Source organism: Condylura cristata, unplaced genomic scaffold (assembly GCF_000260355.1).
Source record: "Condylura cristata isolate star-nosed mole 26May11 unplaced genomic scaffold, ConCri1.0 scaffold00004, whole genome shotgun sequence".
Lineage (NCBI taxonomy): Eukaryota > Metazoa > Chordata > Mammalia > Eulipotyphla > Talpidae > Condylura > Condylura cristata.
This window is the reverse complement of record NW_004567105.1, coordinates 72511815-72526873: the sequence shown is the minus strand read 5'-3', so window position 1 is coordinate 72526873 and position 15059 is coordinate 72511815. Positions and strand designations below refer to the sequence as shown.

The window sequence follows — 15059 nt, the reverse complement described above, 5'->3', positions numbered from 1 at the left end:
GACGCTTGCCTGGTCCATTTCAGGCCGAGACTCTGAAGCCACATGGTCGGTTTGCCACTTTGGGCATCACACTATCAGTAATGACTTAAGCTAGTCAGAAAGGACAGCAATTACTCATGTTGCTGGGTATTGTGAAGCCATCCCGCAGCTGGGTAGTTCATTGTCAATTCTCAAGGATGAAATTTGAGACTTCAGGAGGCTTTCAGGCACTTAGTACTGACTCTGGGGACAAATCCAGGGGAGAAACAGCAGCCAAGCCTAGGCTCCTGGCCAGGCTGAGCAGCCCCTTGTAGCTTCAGGGCACAGGTGTCCTCATTTGCATGTATCCTCATTTGCATATGCACAGGTCTGCCTGCAACATCCTAGGCCAGGCATCCTCCGGGCAGGCAGCTGAGGAAGACTGTAAGACCCCAGGTGGTAGCAGTTCCGGCTAGTGGGCAGGAAGTGGGAAAAAAAAGGCCTAATTTAAGCTCCATTTTCCCTAGACTGAGTTTTCCTTTTTAGGTGAAAAGATTCCATCAGGTTTCAAAACCTCCATTAGAATCCACTGGGAAAATAGTGATTTCCAGCACATTCTTGGTCTCCTCGCTTTGAAGGGAAGAAAGGAAAACTGACCAGAATGCAGGATGGTTCTCACTCCTCCCACCCCTTCTAGTATTGGCCAGTAGCTTACTAGCTATTGGCACCTTAATCCAGACACGCACAGAGGAACAGAGGCTTTTTTAAAAAAAATAGTTAATTTTTTATGGGCCCTCCCTGGTCGCACAGTGAGGTATAAAGCACAGCACTAAGAAGCTAAAGCCACTTCAGCATGAGTTTGATCCCCACCTGCCCGGGAGGTGACCCACATAGCATGGTAGACCTCTCCTGACCCGCCCTGCCTGTTTTGCTCCCCACTCTGTCTCTGGTGAATCCTCTCACTGCCCCTGCATCTTTGGCCTGTACCCCAGTTCTGTACGCACAAATAAATCTTTTAAAATAGTTTGTGCATTTTTCCATCTCAGCTGCAATCCCCTTGGGCTTCCTATCACCAAATCACCCTGTGCCATCACCATAATCCAGTGCATTTCCCTGAGGCTTATTTTTATTGACAGGTGTACCTTGGGACATTTCTTCTAGAAGTCAGTATTTTAAGCTGACTGGGCTTACTGTGAACATAAAGTATGGAGTTTACAAGTATTTCAGCTGTGCTTTCTATTTATTTGTAGTCCCTGAGCTACTCGGGACAGGTTTTTACTGGACATTAAGTTCTCAATCTGCTTAGAATCACTTAAGAAGCAAACACCTGAAGGCAGGCAGAATGATGAGATGCTTGGACTTAGCATTGTAGTAGGCTATTGCCCTTAGCTACTTGCTGTACAGTTCGGCACCCAGCATGAACATACCGCTGAGATACCATAATGAGGACTAGGGAGGACAGTCGCCCCACAGGAAGGGACTAACATGGTTAAACATAGTGAAAGGACACAGTGAGAGACATGGTCTCTACAGGTGATCAGGGCTGGTGGAAAGTCTTTTGGGCAGATTTTTACTTAAGTCTACTGGACAACAATTGTATGTAGGTGAATTAGTACGAATCGGAATCAGGCTAAAGTACAAGAATTTGCAAGGAGCTCTTCCTCCTTTTCTTTCCTTACAGTAAGTTAGAGAATATTTTGGATTATCCCATATAGCATTCCTCCTCTTCATGTTTTCATGAAGGGGAGAGAGACCTAAAACTGGGGGTGAGGAGGATGGTTTGCTTGGAGGAGTCCTGATCTGCAGAAATTTTTCAGATGTAATTATTAATAGGATCATACTGCACTTTCAAAGGTATCTTGAGTTGGGAAATACATCCTCTGGCCAGCAGGCATTTGGAATGGAGGACTGCTGTATATGTGGATGAACAGCACAAGGGGATGTGAAGCATTATGAGAATCACTTGGACCACTGACCCAATCAGTTTAAGTTGCTAAAATGCCAGGTTTACCAAGATGCCCAAACACACCAAAGGCAAGAATGCTTGAAAGAATCAGTCACTACTGAGAAGGTACTAGTATAGATTTCAGATGTTATTGAATGAAAATTCCCACATCTCCCTTTGCCTCCGCAACTACTATAACTATTGTCCAACATTAGCAACGCATATATGTGCTTTCCTGAATACTTTTTTTTTTTGCAGTGATTATTGGGTCCTAGTAGAGCCAATCATCAGTAGTTATAGGTTTTGCATAATTTTGGAAGATAAGGAATATTATCTACAACCACCAGGTTAACTTTTTCAGCACATATAAAAGGACATGTGCTTTGGTAGAGAAAGAAAAAGCTCTTATTAGGCAAACTAAATACACCAAACAAAATAGAACAAGCTTTCTGGAGTTTGAATGGAGCAATCTGTGGCAAATAGACTAATGTGAAAATTTAAAGAGAAGTGATTTGAGGACTTCCCCTTCTCCATCTATTTTTACTCCAGGTGTGCTGCAAACATTCACCTAGGTGGTGTGAGAAACTTTATTCGATTTTTGTTGTACTGGCGCCCCCCAATGGTCTTACCATTCACTGCTCATAGCTTCTAGAGGAGAGTCCCCGGATTCCACAGATTTTTGTCATAGGTTGGAAATAGATTATGTGGCAAGGCTAAATCCACCTTCCTCCTTCACCCACCACCCATTTTGCTCCCCTCTTTTCATCAAGAAAATGGCAAAGGGTAATGAGGCCAGGAATGAAAAGATCAAGAAAAAAAAATAATAAAACCCTTGCCAATGGCTGTCTGATAAAGTGAGATTCTGAAACTACACCCAGCAGGCAGAATGCTTCCAGAAGCCGCCCTGCAGTTCTGCTGAAACCCGTTTCATTAAAGCGCTGTTGCATTTTCTCACTGCACACACAGAAAAGGGCTGAGAAATCGGAGGGAAAGATAGGGTGCTGCTTTGGTTTTCTCAGATAACTTGAGGGTTCTTTTCAGCACCTTTTTCCTCTTCTATGTTTAAGGGAGGCTTGATCACAAAGTGAGGCCCTGCCCAGGCTGGCCTGAGACCAAACTTCACCACCCCTTCGGTGTCCTGGAACAGAGAACGCAGGCAGGTGCACGGCCGTTTCCAGTGAAGGAAAAGAATGGTGGTGCCCTTGCTAAGTTTGACAGGCCTTGAGTAGTGCACTAGGGGCCCTGGTACAGGCAGACCAGCTGGCAGCGAGGCTGGGAGGCAGGCAGCAACAGAGCCCGGGGAGCCCCCCCATTTCTGCTCTCTGGCTTCCCTCTAGCTTCTCCCCTTTCTCGCGCTGTGTCCCTACTTATATATGTGCCACCCTGTGCTTGCAGGCTATTTGGCCCAGGTGTCCATAATCATAGGCGTGCATGCCCCAGCTTGCACCCCCCACTTCCCCCAAGCGCTTTTTGCATTAACATCACACACAGGTGTTATCAACAGGGAGAAAAACAAGGCCACAGGTGGCCTCTGGAGGCAGAAAAAGCCGAATTGATTCCATTTTCCTCACAGGCAGCATAGGGCCCACCTCTGCCTGTCTTATAGCCACAAAGCACAGGTTAAGTCACAGACTCCATTTGTGTGGAGGTGTGGAAATTTACAGGAAAAGAAAATGGAAATAAATGGGGTCATTGCCATAGTCCAGCTGAGCTTTTGAAGAATGGCTTGAATCCAAAGTTACTGTAGTGACTATAAAGTTACTATCACCCTAGGGATGAGGATGACACAGCAAACTATTTCCTTCTTTTAAATCGCCACAATGACTTAAACGTAGGCTCAAAGAGTTAGAAATATTTCCACACCCTTTCTCCCTTAACCTCCTCCACACACCACTCCCCCCACCCCCAAACAGCTGATAGATGACGGCAGCAGAAGAGCTTAAGTTGTTCTAGAAGCAACTTCCCCCACCTCTTAGTTCATACACGGAAGCCAGGAAACCATCCCAGGACAGGCAGGTAGATTCATCGTTCATTGGGACAGATGGAAAGAGAAATTTGGAGCCCACGATAGATTTGACAGGCGTTTAGAGTTGAAGCCCTGTACACAAGTAAGCCAGTGTGCAGGGAGGCAGCAGCCAGCAGAAGCCAGCAGCAGCCCAGGCCCTCACCCCAGAGAGTCCCATCCCCTCTTTTCCTGTGGCTTTCTTTATGCTTTTTTTGCATAGACTAGAGTGTAGGTGAGTGAGAGGATTCCCCAGAGAGACAGAGTGGAAAGCAGAACAGAAAGATTTACAGAAATGCACTGCTAAAGGGAGCAGCAGGGGAGACAGAGGAGGTCTTCTGCACCATTGGGTCAGCTTCCCGGCTGGGACTGAGCTGTGGTGCTGACAGCAGTGAGAGCTAACCCTGCCTGGGGCCAGCAAGGAGGCGCTGGCTTCCGCATTATCTCCCCCTTGCTCCGCCCCGCTGTTCACATTTATATAGGCATGCGTTCTGCGCTGGCAATTTCTCAGCCCAGGTGTCTGTCATGGCAGATGAGTGAGCTCGGGTTCACGCTCCCAAGTGCTTTTTTTTTTTTTCTTTTTAACGTGTAGACAACTAAACCTGGGAGGAAAGCAGAGCTACACGTGGCAGCATAAAGGTTCATGTGGAAGGTGGACAGGGCTGGGGTGGCTCTGTCTTCCTTACAACGGATTGCTAGAGAGTACCGGAACCCCGAGATGTGTCTGTTAATGTGCAAGAGACATGTTAATACATGAAAACAACCCAACTGTTGCGCGCTTAGTTTCTGCTCCATTTAAGTGAATGGCACTATTATTAAAGTCTCACAAAATGATCACTAGAAATGGGAAATGGAAGTCACTAGATTGAGTAGATGATGACAAACTGGTAGGGCTTCTACTCAGTTGAGTTATGAGAAGTTTCATTCTTGCCAGCTTTAAAACACTTCATCAGCTGTACATACTTGAGTGTTAAATTTGAAGTCTTCAGATTTTTGTTGGGGAGTCACAATAGCTATCTTCTTCAACTAACTTCTCTTTAGAAACAATTGTCATCACCAATAGACAAATGCAATGTTTTCTCTTATTGGGGAGACAGTGATTTACTGCTTCTGTGATATCTTTCTACTAAGTAACCTTGTGAAACATTAGCTGCACTCCAAAGACCTCACGGGATTGCAAGCAAGCAGAAGGAAACAGTCTTCAAGACTGTGAGTGGAGAAAGTCCCATTTAGTTACATGCTCAGTACACAGAACATTCATTTCTCTGACATTTATTCCTCCAATGCAGAAGTCTGTCTTCAAAGGCAGCTTTCCTATTTCCAAAAACTTCTTTAAGTACGCCAGTGACATGTCAGCCTACAATAGGGATTTTGATTTGCTTATTGTTGACTTTTACATTTTCTTAATTTTCAGGGAAAACAGAAAATAATACTCACAGAATCATTTTTTTTTTTCAGTCTAAAAAGAAACCATACTACTTTTGTAAATAGGGATTTTGACAGGGAAAAAAAAGCGGATTTGGGGTGTTTCATGGGAAACTTGTTTTCTCACCTATCAACTTTAAGTTCATCCAATAAAACCACCAAATACAAACCAGCCTTAAAGGCCAAGGCACTGTTTGATGCAACATTTTAACCCCAAGTTTCCTTGTGGGAAGACACATATAGGCAGTTCCAGCTGATATCTGGGTGACAATATGAGGAAACAAATGTGAATGTAGCAGCCCAGTTATAAGTAAACATTCATTTGTTTCTACTATGTAATCAATAGGACATATGTTCCTCTATAAGTTTTAGCTAATTCATAAGGTGCAAAAAGCCTAGCTTGTTTCTTATACTTTAATCCACTTATGAGATTTTCTCACTTAGCACTTTAGACTTAGTACACCCTGTGAAAAGGGTAACTAGAAACTTTAGTGATTCAAGAGAAGGAAATAATGATTTAAAATGAGCTCTCTCTTGTGTTAGGAATACACTTAAAAGTCACAGTCAGCCACCCACAGAATTTCTTCAAGGGGACTGAGAAAAACATTTACATCGTAATTTTATTTTACATATACCACCTTCAAGTAATGAACTCAATTAGAATCAGATGTATGCATGCATCTTCTTGGTACGTGGCCTCCGGAGGAGTACAACTCCCTTTAATAAAAAGAAAAAAGAAGGTATATGGGCTTGCCTTTTTTTTTTTGCTTTCTCCTTGGCTTACAAGTCCAGAGTAAACAATAATTTTGTCTTGCTGACAAAATCAAATTTATCAAACAATATCATCTTCTAGATTCCAGGAAAGCAAAATGGAATATGTAGTGATTATTTTGAAAATATATTCAGTTAAAATGATAAGCATTATTAAGCCTAACTCCTACAGGGACAGAGAGGGAAAGCTTCATACGGATGCTGTAGACAAACTTTTGAATCTATAGGAGCCTGGAAGCAACAAGATTATGGGGTCCTGATTCTATAGCTAGGCTGACAGATGATAAAGAGTGCATTACCTCGGTGGCTAAATATTTAAGCTTCATGGAGTGGGAGATATTTGACTGTAAATGAGCCAAGAATACAAAATTAGAAGGAAAAAAAAGCTGCCTGTGAAATTATACTGCAGACATAAAATCTCAACTGCCTGAGAGCTTCAGTTTTTTAAAAGCTGTGGTTGACAGAGCAAATTAAGCAGTGAGATGTTTACTATGTTTAACAGAGATTGACTGGCAAATGGAGAAGATGTAATTACCCAGCAGGTTTTTCTAAAAAGGAATCTTAACTCTGTGCTGTGCCGGGCAGCGACTGCAGGGCATGGGTGGATTTTTCCCCTCCTTTTCTTTCAGATGCTGGGGGAGGATTAATGATTTTCCCCAGTAACTGATGAGACAGTCAAATATTGAAAAATCTGGAGGCCAAGGGGAAACCACTTCCATGTGATAGCAAGTCTACAGAGGAGTTTTCAGAACATTGTTTGAGCCAGCAAGAGAGCATGAGGCTTCTCAGTGCTATGAAGATGAACCTTAACCTCACTGTAAATTATATTTCAACTAGTTCTGGCTTGTTTATAATAGGAGACCATAATTATGTATGGACTGAGGCAGATAGAGATTCCCTACAGGCATACCCATTTACATGATAAAACGCCAGCCTGATTAATTCAAACACCTGACTGCTGTTTCCTGTTATTCAACAGCAATAATAAAAAACACAAGTTCCAACTAACTCTTGGAAGGAGATCCCATGATAAGGGTTTTAAAATTTCTATCTAGTCAACTTTGTATAAAATCAAAACTGCCTCGAACCCACTGGAATAAATGCGAGGTTATTTACACATTAGAAAATATATTAAGTCAAGGATTTGGTGAAGATTCTTTTTCTTTTAGGATATTTCTTGGGACTGACCCAAGGGGACTGTGTTGTCCTGTAAAGATAGGAAATTATGTGTGGTGCGGGAAGAGGACTTATTAGTTACAGAGCACGCCACACTTGCTGAGTGGTGCTTATAAAGTTATACTTATTTCTGTGTCTGTATCCCCATTGGACTAGAAGTTCATTAAGGACAGATTGCCTTCTTAGGAGATTGCCTGACATATTGGAAATGCTCAATAAATATTTGTTAAATTAATAAATGAAGGAAATAAAAGCTAGATATCTAGACACATCTCTTGCGGTAGAAAAAGATTAAAATGTGTGTCAGCACACTCTCTCTTCTTTTACTGCGAGAAAGTGAGTGGCAATCATCTGTATGCCCAACATGTATCCAGCCCCAAGTCAGCCTTCAGTGGTTGAACCCTTTATGGTCAGCTACTTCACACAGACTTCAACAGTCCTCTTCTCTGTAGATGAAAACCTTGCTTCTTCCTTCATTCTTCTTCATTCATTTGTAGAGTCACCTTGCCTGTCCCTGGCAGCAGAGGCCTACGACTTGCCCTTCCACTCACTAGGCAGGAGCAAACTTTACAAAATTCCCTGGAGCATGGAACCAGCAGCAGAGGTGAAATAACTCACCATTCTATGGACACCTATGATCTAGCCTCATCAAGAAGCATTTCTTTACGCTTCATCCTTTGATATAATTATCTTGTCATGAGCCATGAAAGCAACATGGAGCTTGGGGACAATAAGAACTAAATTTAAATCCTGGCTCCACTATAACTCGGAGCTAGTAATTATCTGATCTGAGCCACAGGCTCCTGTACATAGACAAGAATGATAATGAGAAGGAACATGGCAGGATCGGGTTCTTAGATAAGATTCTGGACGTGGAAACACTTGTTGAGACACAAAATTATGTGAAGTTATAAAGGTGTGTAAATGGTAGAATGAGTGCAAATATAGTACCACCGTTTGCAACATCTTTGAAGTTCCTTCATCAAGAGATGGAGTCCATTTCTCCACCATACCTCCTCTCCAACCTAGCTGTTTTTTCAATTTGCTCTGCTTTATAAAAACAAACAATCAAACGAAACAACAGATGAAATGGTGTGCTGTTCTGAGCCCAGACTTAAAGAAGTCAGCTCTTTTGGAGCCTTAGCATTGCCAGGAGAATGAGCCCAGAATAGCCTATGGCCGATCACATATCACGTGGCAGCGAGCTCAGTTGTCTCTGTGGAAGCTGCCCTAGTCCAGTGTACAGCAGCAAACACAAGCAAAATTGGCAGCACTGCTTTCCTGGCTCATACGGAGCGCAGGTGTTAAGAGTGAGCCAGATAAGATCACCAGAGCTACTAAATGATCTGTAGATTCATCAGGTGTGATAAAGGCTAATTTGTATTTTTATTGAAGTAATATTGCATTAAAACAGTGTTTTAGATATGAATCATTAAAAATCAATCAAGTGTCTGTTAAGCTGCATTAAGTTCACCACTAAAAGTCCAATTCTATCCATCACCACTGTTGACCCCTTTTATCTGGACAGCCCCCCTTCCTTTGAGTATCCACTAATGACCTGAGAGTCTAAAAGTTAATTTTTGTTTTAATTCTTTTTGTTTGGTTTCATTATAAACTGCATGAGTGGGATCATAGTGTTTGCTTTTTCTTCATCTGATTATTCCACTAAAAAGCTTGTTGTTTTAACCACTGGGTTTGTGAATGACTTGGTATGTAGCATTAGCTGATACAACAACATTATAGTTGCCTTCCAGAGCCCTTGGTAATGTGCCACAATGGAGAGTTAGCGTGACTACACAGTGTGAGGGTCCTGTAGTTACCTGTCATTGTATGTTTCATGTTCCCCTATCAGCATCCTGAAACATTTCCAGGAGGGCTTTCGCCACAATTTCTGGCCAACCTCAGAACCAAAGCTGAGTGGTTCTGATCTCAGCTGTCCTTAATTCACAAAACACCATATGAACAACTATGCTTCTACTTACAAGACGCAATATAAAAAGAAACAAGAAATGGCCTCCTGGATTTGATCAACATCTCTCTTTAAGTATGTTGCTCCAATAAAAAGTCAAATATATAATCCATTTCCTTTTTAAATATAGCATCTGAAATCAACCTACCCTCTCTGACATTTAAAAATCAGCTGATACAGAAAAGCAGGAGGGGTTAGCTAGCAAAAGTAGAAAAAGGAATAGATCAGAGGCTAGTTCATTAGAAGCCTATAAAAAATAAATGTCAGGAAAAATGCACAAAAAGTGGAAAGGTAATTAAAAAAGGAGTGAAAGGGTAAGCCATCAAAGTCTACGTCATGAGCTCTGACCATGTATAACCAAAGCTAATGGGATGCCATTAGTGAAATTCTGAGGATGATCACAGACCCATGGATTAGTGTCTCTATTTCTGCCTTCTTGCTTGCATTTTCTTTATTTCTTTATTTCTGTCCCATCACAGAGCATTCATAAGCATCCAACTATTTCTCTTAACTATGTCAGAATCACAAGATTATAAGTGAATGGAAAGAATTCAACAGTTTCTACAAATATAATGCAATTCTTGCTTAAAGGGTTCTCTTTATATTATACCTTCTGCATACCCAATCTTCTTTCTTTTCACTTTATGAAGAGAATACACCAGCAGTATATTTGTGTTACTGACTACATGAGCCCCTTCTAGGCAATGATTTCTCTGTGAGCCACTCTGCACTCCAAGCTCGGCCTTCCTTCAGACCTCTATTACTTTGCTTTTCATTCTTTTCCTCCATCCCTTTCCCCAAGAAACACCGTTACTGGGCTTAAGAATTTTAGGGTCAGACTAGCTCTAACTGACTAACACAAAAAGGTAATTTACCTCCTCTGAGGTAATAGTCTACTTCATAAGAAGTGGTTGAGAGGGCTCAATGAGATTAGGCAAATATAGTTCCTTACACAGAGTGTATAGTATCTTACACAGGGTGGATAGTATCTTACACAGAGAGGATAATATCTTCCACACAGAAAAGTGGGGGAAAATAAATGGGGGCCTTTCAAAAAGACTGCAGATTCAGTAAAAGAAGGAAGTTGAAATTATTACTAGGTTCTCATTACTGAGAAAAAGACCTCCACAGTGACTCCATTCAAGGAGACTCTATTATACTTTCATAAAGCAGGTCTTCTTTCTATTTGTTTGCTGATTTGTAATTATAAAGTGTTTTCATAAACAGAATCCTATACCATCCTTGCCATAAGGTAGCAATATCTAAAGTTGGTAGAAATGCTGCCCATTTTCTTGAGTTGGAGGCAGAGTGGTGATGAAAAGAGATAGAAGGAAAGGCAACAAGGACCTATAGAATCTGCAGCCATTTTCAAACCAATTATGAAAAATGAACTTCCTGTGGAAGACATTAGGGATTGTTTCAGCACTAATCCAAACTCCTAAGTCCCTCGTTATATTGCTGAGGCCTTCATATTTCCAAGTTTTCCTTTCAACTAAGGTACCTCAACTGTTCAAGAATTAACCAATCAGGAGTACTGACAGACACCATGACCTCACCATTGAGTTCAGTGGCAGAAGAGGAGTGATGACAGAAGCAAATTTTTGCCAGGGAGATGAGGTAAAAATTGCTTCTTGTGCTAGCATCTCCTGTGGCAGGGTGACAATTCAACAGGGCACCTCATCCTGGGGCAGGAGCAGCAGCTCTCTGGACAGCCTAAGTCTGGGGCAGGGCATTGAAATGTGTCATTTTAGCCCTTCCAAGGATTATCTATGTCTTTAATTTTCTATAAGTTCCCTTCTTCTCAAATTGGCCAGAAGATACACTATTCACTACACTTGATTTCTAGGCAATCACTTAGAAAACACTCTTTTTTTTTTTCTTCCTTTCTGCAACGATAGTACTTTATTCCTGCCCATAATTCTTATTATACTTGACTTTTCATTACAGTAATTTTTAGACCTGTCTGTCTCTTCTCCGATGATGGAACATCAAGTTGTTCGTGCCTTAGACTTTTCCCCACAGTGTTTGGCACAGTACTTGTCACAAGGCATTTGCTAAATCCAACTGAGAATTTCCCACAGTGACTTTGTGGCAAACAAAAGACCTATTTTTGAAATATCACTAGGTTTTGTTATGCCATATTTTATCTCTTGTCAAATTACTCCTAAATCGCTCACTTTAAAAGTGATCATTTTTGCTTGTGGTAGATCAGTTTACTCTTCAGTTATTTTTATCCCCACTACTTATTTGGATTTAAGTGATTTATTTCCTTGCTCCACTGATATAAATTTTGGCCAAATGGTTTGATTTGGCCTCAAACTTGGGTATGGTATATCCTCCATGACTTTTAAATGTTGGTTTCAATTGTGTGATTTGTTATAGATCATGAGACTCTTGTGCCCTTGAATCTCTGTCACTGTCTCAAGATCTTCCAGAGAGATGAAGAGAAATAAGAGACACATGGAGCAGAGTTAACTCTGGTTGAGTCCAGACTAAATAAGCCAGCCAATATCTCTTTCCCTGCCTCATCTGTAGATACACAGCCAACAAATGTTAACTTCCATATAACATTAAGGTTTTATGACAGTCATGCCATATTATTTTAGCAGTAAAGCATGTTTCTGAAAAGACAAAAATGGAAATTCTCCCTGTAGGGTAAATGCATTTAAAAGTGTCTTTTTTACACCCTCCTGCTGCTAGCGTGGATGCCCAGGGCTCAGAGATCTGGGCGAGGGCACGTGCACCTTTGATTGTGGATGCCTGGGCCCAATGAGCATGGATGTGTGCACGTGTAGGGGCTCACACCTGTGCCTAGAGGTAGGGCAAAGTCAGTGCACCGCAAGGCATGGAGCACCACTCTGAGGCAAGACCACGAGACAGCACGAGACAGAATGCCAGAGGCCAGAGAAAGTGCAGAGATTCATGGGGGGTTGGGGCCCTCTGTTGCCTACCAACCCTCTCACCCCACACTTGGCCTTCCTGCCTGAGTCATCTGTGTACCTGGTTCCCTGAGAAAGCACTTATAAGGCCTGTAAAAGACAACTGAGGCTCTAAAATTCTGTTTTTTGTTTGCGAGAACCAGAGCTGAATCTACCCAGCTTGGGATGATTGGGAAATACTGCCCTTCAAAGATCTGAAGTATTACCTCTCTCAGGTTCTATCCCCAGCCCCAGGTTTCCTTAAGTCGCAGCCACTGAGTTCTGCCTTATTTTGTAATCTCTCAGCCACCACGCCCCAACCACACTTAGCAAAGTCTCCAAACTTACTCTGTTGCTTCTCCTTTTTTTATATTTATCATTTCCCAGGTCATCAAAAGGCAAAATCTCAGAATTTAATAGTTATCTTCCTCTCACAAAATTACATTCCAAATTTAATGACTGCTGAGCACCTTGTAGGTGAAACAGATGTAGCCTTGATAAGCACTTAAAGACAATTATTTATTTAATAGTAGAACTTGTACGTTAAAAGAATACTGTTGGGGACAATTTTGAAAAGCAAAGAATGACTTTAGCCAGGTGTTCTCTACCTCAGGATTTTTACTAAATACATTCTCTTGAGTTGGAGGTAGAGTGGTGATGAAAAGAAGTAGAACCTCATTTATATTAAAAAGGATTTCAGGAATCACTGAGGGTCTTGGAAAGGAAGCATAGACAATCAGAAAGTGCAGCCATTCCCATTTTGACTATCATAATTAAAGGCTGATAGTCTGTGCTGTGCTACTGAAAAAATCAACTAGTTTAAAAAAAAAAGGCAAGCAATATTAACTCAGACTAACAAAACAGGCTTAAATTTATCATGCAGAACATGGTCATAAAAAATTTGTAACCAGACTCTTCCCACTCAGAAAGGATATCACATTATAAGTTCTACAGGTATTTAACAAAGGACCTCTGAAGAGATGCTGGGTATAAACTTGTTTTATAGAATTCCACCTTTCCTTCAAATCTGACTGAATTTCTATCACACTTTATTTATTGAGAGATGTTCTGTCATAGATAGCAAAGAGAATTCTGAGCAAAGCCTCCAGGGAGAAAGCACATAGAATCTACCACAGTCCCTTACCAAGTTGCTGAGGTAAAAATGAGCTCAGAGAATATCACATGAATTGTAGGAATAAATGACGACTATGTTTGCTGAGTAGATGTGGAGTTTATTGACAAAACAAGCGGCTAAGTCTTCTTCCAGGCACCTACTGTCAGCAGTACACACACATTTTCACATTCCATTAACTGCAGAACCTGGTGTTTCAGTTGTTTATTTTTATTGCTGGGTATATTTTAGTGTCTGCACTAGCTAAACCTTTCATGCAAAAGAAATAGGGTAAGCCTCCTTGACTCTATTGTTACCTACCCCCCAAAGGCTGAGTTGACACCTAATTTCAACCATTTGAAAATATCAACACTTACTAGGCTTTCTAGTGATTAAAGGGGGAATGAAAATGAAATTTTTATAGATACTTGTTTGTTTGTGTATGGGGTGGGAAATGGGCAGAGGAACATGACTTAACTGGACTAACATTAAGGAGAAACATATTGGAACACTGTTTTGCAACCACCCTAGGCTGGGGAGGTTCACCATTGATCGGTTCTAACAGTTTCCAAGAGGACTTTGGCGCCCTCGGCATCTTCACAGGTTTTAATATTAAGCAGGAGAAACAGGCCAGCAGGGAGACAGCAACTTGAGCCCCCCCTCCCCCAGGCTGACGCCACCTTTCTACCCCCTCCTCGGCGCAGATGTGCCCACTTGCACATGCGCACACATCCACGCTCCAGGTGTCCACAATCAGGCACAGCCTGCCCCACACCACGCATCTTCCGCCTTAACACAATCAAGGCCACAGGTGAGAGCCACAGACCCTCGTGGCATAACAAGCCTGATTAATCCAGTTCTTCTACAAACGCTTATTCTACACTGCACCCACATTAGAGCAGCACACCAATGAATGAGGGGTCAAGGATAAAGTTAACAAATTTTTAAGTAGTGTTGAAACAGTACAACACATCATTATATTGTATTATATATCATAGGAACATTCATATACAGGTGGAGGCTCGGCCGACGACACTTGACCGGCCTGCACAGGCAAAGCTGCATTTTATAATGAAGGTGGCGCGAGGGTCTTTTACATGAGAGCAGAGGACACAGTGGCTGGAACACGCGGCTCTCTAACAGAGAATAGAGAGGGGCAAGGACCACACCAGACGCACAGAGTGGCCTCTGACGGCTGTGGTAGTCACCCAGGTAGGGAACAGAATCAAGGACATAGAGTTTAAAAAGCTTACTTTTCTACCCAGGGTTCAAGACAAGGTTCCTTAGGATGGCTGTCTTCAAAAATTTCATGTGACTTTTCTGAATTGCTATATGAAAAAAACTACACGAAGCACGTTTGACTTGTTGCTAAACAAACTAACTTCCAAGATCAATGATTAGAAATTTAGCAAAAATATTTTTATAAACTTAAAAGTTTTTATGCAATATAATTTCTACCTTCTGATTTTATTAAAAATCTATGCTGTATATGTATATAATATACACATATATACATATTCAAAGCATTCATATAACTACACATGTGTGCACACAAATACATCGGTGTTCACATGTATACATACTATAAAATCTTTAGTTTAAAAAGAAATGTGTAAATTAACACATTTAATATAACTATGAAGTGAAGAAATATGTAGGTATCAAAAAACACCTTGTTTTGAAGTAATGTAGAAAATAGATATCTATATTTGAAAAACATGGATTTATAAATCATATAAAAGATACTACCTTTGAATTAATTCCAGTATAAATAAACAAAATTT

The 15059-nt window shown here is 41.3% G+C and overlaps 1 protein-coding gene across 4 annotated transcripts in view; it reads right to left on the bottom strand.

Annotated features, from left to right (window-relative positions):
- GADL1 (glutamate decarboxylase-like 1) overlaps positions 1-15059 on the bottom strand; it is a 573172-nt gene that overhangs the window by 18989 nt on the left and 539124 nt on the right. The gene's annotated exons all lie outside the window — the stretch shown is intronic.